Genomic DNA, 7619 nt, shown 5'->3' with positions numbered 1-7619 from the left:
TGGGGTATGGAGCTAAACAGAGAATTCTCTGTAGAGGAATATAGAATGGAAGAGAAACACTTAAAGAAATGTTCGATGTCTTTAGTCATCAGGGAAATGCAAATCAAAACAACCTTGAGATTTCACCTTAAACCCATCAGAATGGCTAAGATCAAAAACTCAAGTGACAACACATGCTGGAGAGGATGCAGAGAAAGCAGAACCCCCCTCCATTGCTGTTGGGAATGTGAACTTGTACAATCACTTTGGAAATCAATCTGGTTTTCTTTCAGAAAATTAGGAATAGTGCTACCTCAAGATCCAGCTACACTACTCCTAGACATATATCCCAAATATTCTCTACTCTACACCAAGGATATTTGCTCAATCATGTTCATAGGAGCTCTATTCATAAAAGCCAGAATCTGCAAACAACCCAGATGTCCCTCAACAGAGGAATGGATGCAAAATTAGTGGTACATTTACACAATGGAATACTATTCAGAAATTTAAAAAAATAAAAAAAGAAATCAATTAAATTTGCAGGCAAATGGTTGGAAAGATCATCCTGAGTGAGGTATCCTAGAAGAAGAAACACCCACATGGGATATATTCACTTATAAGTGGATATTAGACATGAAATATAGGATGCTAAACATACTAAAATCTGTACACATAAAGAAGCTAAGCAAGAAGGAAGACTGGGTAAGATATTCAGTCCTCATTTAGAGAGAAAAACGTGATAGACCTCGGAAGATGGAGAAAAAAGAGAACAGGACAGGAACCTACCACAGAGGGCTTCTGAAAGACTCTACCAGCAGGGTATTGAAGCAGATACTGAGACTCATAGCCAAACTTTGGGCAGAGTGCAGGGAATCTTATTAAACAACAGGGAGATGAAAGATCTGGAAGGGACAGGAGCTCCAAAAGGAGAGCAACAGAACCAAAAAATCTGGGCTCAGAGGTCTTTTGTGAGACTGATACTCTCAGCAAGGACCACGCATGGAGACAGTAAAAATAATTTAATCTTCTATTTCTCCCTATGCCCTTTTTTTACACATTAGTTTTCTGTGACATTATTCACCGGAAATTCTTAATACTTTTTAATATCTAATAATTGGTTCTTCTGCTCGATAAAGTGCATCACTTCAATTTGAATATCTTACTGTAAAAGGGATATTCATCTTTTCATATATAAGTGTTTTAATGAGACTGTTCCCATAGGCTCAGTTATTTGACTATGTGGTACCCAGTGGGTGACCCTGTTTAGGAGGTTTTGCAAGTGCATCCTTGCCAGAGTAATTATGACCTCGGAGGTGATTTTTGAGAGTTTCAATCCTCCTAACGCTTCCAGTTAGCTCTTTCTGTTTATTGCTTGTGGTTGAGAGTGTGATCTCTCAGTTTTCTGCTGTGGTTTTCATGCTTTCCAGATGTAATTTCTCCTTGCCAGTATGGACATCAATTCTTCTGGACCCATCAACCAAAATAAACATTTCCTTTTCTAAATTTTCTTGATCATGGTATTTTTTTCACAACATAAAAGTGACTATATATTATGGTATGTTGGAGGAATTTATTTAAATTTTTTATTTTAGAGGGAGTTACAACTAAGAAGACATTTTGAGTCTCAGAAAAAACTGAACCTTTAAACATTATTGACACTGAAATAACTATGGAGACTTAAAATTTTTCAAAGAAATTATTCATGATTATGTGGCCAAAAGGCTATTAGGGACAAGTTGTGGAATGTGGTACTTTGAATAAGAAATGTCCCTTATGGTCTCAGGCATTTGAGAAGTTAACTTCCAGGTGATGGTGTTATTTGTGATGTAATATTTAGGTGAGGTTGACTTGATGAAAGAAGTTCTTCACCAAGGGCTGAGCTCTCTGAGATTAAAAGCCTTGAGGCACTTACATTTCACTCTCTATGGGCATGTTAGCAGTTGTAAGCATGGGGTCTCAGCTTGCTACCCTGTCCGCCCCACATCCTAGACCACAGAGAAGTTAATGACAACAGAATTATAAAACATAAACCGTGAAGCAAGGGCAAGAAGTTAAAATTAATTTTAAAAAAGGAAATGAGAAATGACCTTCATGTTTAACAGTACAATATTGTTCCTATAGTTTAAGGTAGAAGGGACACATTATCAGAGTGTATACTGAGTATCAAAATGGAACTTATACCAGACTCATCAGTCTGTGCATTGAGTATTCAGTCCAAGTTCAAGTAAGATTTTCATGCATCAGCATATGCTTTGAGTAGTCATTCTAACACTCATGTTGGAGTGTCACTCTTCTGATGTCACATTGAATATTCACACCACAGTTCAGTCTGATTCCCATAGTGTTCATTGTGTATTCACAACGCAATTTATGTCTCACTTCCTTTTTAGGCGGTATGGGAGATAGTATGATTTGGAATATTGATATTATTTTCTGGAACTATCCAAAATTACTCTTTGAGTGATAGTTTAAGCATTTTTAAACTAGTAATTATAAAAGGTAATTTCCTAGTGTGGAATGATATGATGTTTATTAAAATATAGTTGTAGCTTATAATCCCTCTTTAGTACTTTTCAAAAATTTTGCAAATTCTAAAGACCAATGAGTTAAATATGCAGAATTTTTTAAGACCTGAAAACAATGATGTCTCAATAATAAAAAAATGACATATTTCTAAAAATATATTATTTATAAACAAAAATATCTGTTCAATACTCAAATGTTTAGCAGAAAAAATGGATTACTTTAACATTAGGGATATTAAAATATTGGTTTTAAAGAACAAAATTATATTTAATCTGGAAGATATGTTTTTACTTTTGAATTTACACTTTTTTGTTAGTATTGCGCCTCTGTGTCTGTATAGAATGAATCTGCATGGTGCCTATGCATACATAGTACAATGAACATGTAGAGATCAGAGATAAATTTTAGGAGGAGTATTTATTTCAAATTCAGTTTATTAGGCTTGCGTTAAAAATATTTTTACCAAGAAGGCATCTTAGTATACCTCCCATCAGAATATTTAAACAAAGGTAGCATAAACTGAGTTTTTATTTGCAAAGGAAAATATAAATCCAATTACAAATTTATCCTGATTAATAAATGATATCATATTCCATTCATATTTATGTTGAACACTTAATCACTGCCATATACTGCCTTGTGATTTGCTAAGTCTCCTTAGTGTTCTGAAGTACTCTACAGGTATGGGAGCTCTTCATCCTACTCTCTCACTGTAGCACATTGAGCACTTAATTTAGAATCATCGGAAGCAAATCTGGAACCTAGACTTCAGTAAAGCCAACTTGTCCCCCCAAAATATTTCATAGCCCCAAAACATAGAGATAGATTTTCTAGCAACTGAATAGGTATTTGAGAGATGACAAACAATGTGTTCTAAAGAATGGAACTTTAGCTAAAATATTCAATAGTTCAGTAGTTCTTAAAAAGATATTATTTTATAAAATTCAGGGGTGTTATTTGTGGAAAATGTATATATTGGCCTTTTAGTGACACTCATAAAACCCTGATGCATATTCTATAGCAGTCTGTAAATATAGCTGTGTATATTTATGTAAATATATATGATTGAAAAAGAGAGGAGAGAGAAAGAGAGAGAGGGAGAGGGAGAAAAACAGAGACAGAGAGACAGAGAAAGTGTAGCATGTAAATAATGGAACTTCCAGTTAATTATGATATTTGTTAGTTTAGCTCTTTATCCAGGCTGATGGAAAACAGAAGTACAAAGTAGAAAAATGAAAATTATGGAAAGAATCTTCACACTGATTTGTAGAGAGAATAAATTAACAATAGGGCTTTATCATTATGAAAATGATCAAAAACTTCTGAAAAATCATGTGGCTTGTATTGGTTTATAGAAATATCTGCTTTTAGAAATCAAACTTTCAACATGAAAGAAAATTAAGCATAATTTTCCCTTTTTTGCATATTAATTATCCATGAAATAACATTCTCAAGACATGAAACACTATTTATAAGGAACTGAATTATTAAGGCATATGGTCTTTTTAAAAAAATAACTTAATGTGTGAATGTAACTATTATTCACCAGATGTAATTGTAATCTCAGGGGCTTACTGCTGAATAACCTCACCCTTTCTAGTACTTTCTGAACTCTGGCAGGGTGGTTTAACTAGCTGTTCTGTCCTAACCACTTCTACAAGCTGACTAATTCAATTTGGCTTCTTAACAACTCTTATTGGAATGCTCTGCACAAACTCAACTGAACTCAAACGCTCAACTGAACTGTGAGGAACTAGCTGTATGGCACTGTACTGTACTCTGCTAACTCTACTGTACTGTCTTCTTTGTTCAACTCTACTGAACTCTACTGTATTGCCTTCTCTAGTCTGTCTCTCTACTGTACCCTACTCTACTGTCTCAATTTTACTGTACTGCTCTTAATTAGCTTCTCTTTTCTGTCTGTCACTTTCAAGTTTGGTGCTTCCTTTAACAAATGAATTATCTTCATTGTTTGGAATTAAATTGCATGTGTACTGAGGACAAGTCTATATTCCAGCCAGAGGGACTAAAGGTGAGACATTCCAGCTGGATCACACAGACCTAGAAAGTCTTTGCATGTGATCCCTTGACAAAGTAGGCAAGTTGCTGGATTAATTAATTAATTCCTCTACATCAACTAAAGAAAAATGTGGATTCACGATAATAGTACTAAAATTAGAGTTTAAATACTTTGCCTAGCCAAGAATTTATCAAAGAAAAAAGAGATGTAGAATCGAAGTTTAATGCTTTCAAATATCAAACTTGAAATGTTGTCACCTCTCTATTGTATTCTGTATGTTAGAGACTGAAATGTCAGAATATTCTAATTAAATGGAGATATGTATAATGATTATAAGTTCACAACAGTGACACAAATATCTGACTCTGTTTACTTCAAGGAGCAAAATGGCATTTCAGAATTTAAAACTCTTAACTCTGAATTTAAATTAATTTCAAATCAAATGGGACATCAATTATTAAACAACTCCAGGGCAAGAACAGGAAGACAGACATGAGATGACAAGATTTTACATCTTCTAAAATAGAAACAACCTTTCTCTCTAGAACCAGATAATACTGAATGATTTTGGATTCAGGTATTACAAAAATTTATGTATATGTATATTTTTATGTGAGAATTAATTTGCTTCAGACCCATTAATAATGCCACAATGAATATGAAATGTAACAAGAAAGTGAAGATTAACAAAGTGTTAGAATGAGTTGGATTTGGGTTCCTGTAGGACCCCTTTGCTCAGCAATTAGACTAGATTTAACTCATTCCTGGAAATGGCATCTTAATTTGGTGATGAAAGATGCTCCACTGAGGCTGCTTTTCCGCTATTATTTCATGATCTCATTTAGATCTCTTTCATAGTTATATATATTTTAGGAAGATTTCTATATTAGATTTCTACAAAAACAATCAACCCTTAATTTTAGGTGTCCCTCCTAGTGTTCATTCCCTCAACCCTTTTTTCCTCCCCCTCCCATTTAGATTATCGGGTTCCAGTCCTTCGACTTGACCATCCATAACTATCTATTTGATTTCCTCTTCCTAGGGAAGTCCACCTACCAACCTCCATCCAGATATGGTTAAGGCAATTGTTTGCTATCAATAAAAATGACTGTTAGACCTGATTACTAAGGACAATACCTACATAAACTCATTAACCATGGAGAAATTGAGCTGACGATTACCTAAAGCCATAACATGACTAATGTTCATAATACCAGAAGTAGCAGAAGGTACTCAGCATGCTACCAAAGGGGAAAGGTAAAACACTAAGTCAACTACAAATCCTTTGCTTTACAATGGTGATTAGCCTGCAAAATATCATAGTGCAACAGTGACAGAAAACTTGTTGGGATAATTAACCACTTTTTGATTGTATTTAAGGCCCACTCCGTGAGATAGAACTTATACCCAACACTGTTAGGGGCCAAGAACCTGAGACTAAATAGGCCAGAGACCTAGGGGAAAACCAAATACTATTATTCTGATAAAGGACCATAGCAAACAAATGGCTCCTAATGACAGTCTGCTATACTTATAGATCAATGTCTTGAGCAGTCATTATTAGAAAAACTTCTTTCAGTAGTTGTTAACAAATGCAGAGATCTGCTTTCTGATGTGCCATCTGTGGTGGAACCTCCACCAAGGTGCAGATTTTTGTGAAGACCCTTATAGGAAAGACCATCGCCACATTTGAGGCTTAACCCTTGGACACTATAAAAAATGTTAAGGTCAGGATCCAGGATAAGGAAGGAATTCCTCTTGATCAGCAGAGGCTGATCTTTGCTGGTAAGCCACTGGAAGGTGGTCATACTTTGTGTGATTACATTCAATGGGCGTCCATCCTTCTTGTGTTGAGACTTCATTGTGGTGATAAGGAAAAAAAGAAGTCTTACACCACTCCCAAGAAGAATAACCATAGAGGAAGAAGGTTAAGTTGGCTGTACTGAAATATTATATAAAGTGGATGAAAACTGCAAAATAAGTTGACTACATTGAGAGTGTCCTTCTGATGAATGTTATGCTAGAGTTTTCATGGCTAGCCACATTGACAGACATTATTGTGGCAAGCATTGTCTGCCTTTCTGCTTCAACAAACCAGAAGACAAGTAGTTGTGCATGAGTTAGTAAAAATAAGGAACTGAAAGAAAGAAAAAAAATACAGAGATTCACAGCTGGACAGTGTACAAAGATAGATTTCGGGCTACAGAACCCTAAATTTAATGTCTCCACCAAATTCCTTTGTTGAGACTCAGGAAACCAGCAAAAGAAGTGGCAGAAAGTATTTTAGGGACAGAAGGAATGGATAACAGCAAGAGCAAGCACTTCTGAAGATAGTAGTGAAGTGGAAGTTTCTGGTTTCTTTGAAGACTGTTTTCCCATGTGATGTTTTGCAGTAAACTTGGCACATGATGTTTTGCTGGAGGTTAGGTAGTGAGAGGGCATGTGATGTTTTGTAGTGAGTTCTCTCTTGCAAAAGGCATGACTTTGGACAACTGAAAACATCTGTGGGTGGACTTTGAGGACAGTAGATATATAGAGGCCCATGAATAGCGAGGCTTGGGTTTTTGGATCAACATCACTGTGCTGATCTTCATGCTTGGACACTTGACTTTGCAGAGAGAAAAGTTCCAGAGAGATTCTCACGGCAAGCCAGCTGAGCCTTGTGGCTTTCTCTGAGTTGTCATGCTTTAAATGGCCTAATTGCTCTCTTACATTCAATATTTAAATTTTCAAATGCCAAGATCTCTATCAATGACTTTCTTGTTTCAGGATCTGGTAAGGCTCTGTTGACAGTGGAAGTCAATCTCTGTAGGCATTCAGTGTTGGCTTCTGCGGGGCCTAGTGTTACTTTAGTAAAGAAGTGTTGTTTTGTTTTGTTTTCCCACAGCTCTTCAGTCATTTCCCACATTCTTGTTTTCTTTCTCTTTTCTTCTTTTTATTTATTTATTATTTATTGCAATTTATTCATATTGTTTCCTGGCTGTGGCCTCTTTTTTCGTATCCTTCCAATCCCACCTTCCCTCCCTCTTCTCCTATGCCCCTCCCCTAGTCCACTGATAGATGAGGTCCTCTTCCCTTTCTGTCTGACCCT

The 7619-nt window shown here is 35.7% G+C and overlaps 1 pseudogene; it reads left to right on the top strand.

The window, feature by feature from the left end:
- Positions 1–4495: 4495 nt before the first annotated feature.
- LOC110542544 (ubiquitin-ribosomal protein eS31 fusion protein-like) lies at positions 4496–6637 on the top strand (annotated as a pseudogene).
- Positions 6638–7619: the final 982 nt, after the last annotated feature.

The sequence above is a fragment of the Meriones unguiculatus genome, chromosome 2, assembly GCF_030254825.1.
Source record: "Meriones unguiculatus strain TT.TT164.6M chromosome 2, Bangor_MerUng_6.1, whole genome shotgun sequence".
Classification (NCBI taxonomy): Eukaryota; Metazoa; Chordata; class Mammalia; order Rodentia; family Muridae; genus Meriones; species Meriones unguiculatus.
The sequence above is the reverse complement of the archived record's forward strand: the minus strand, read 5'-3'. Positions and strand labels throughout refer to the sequence as shown.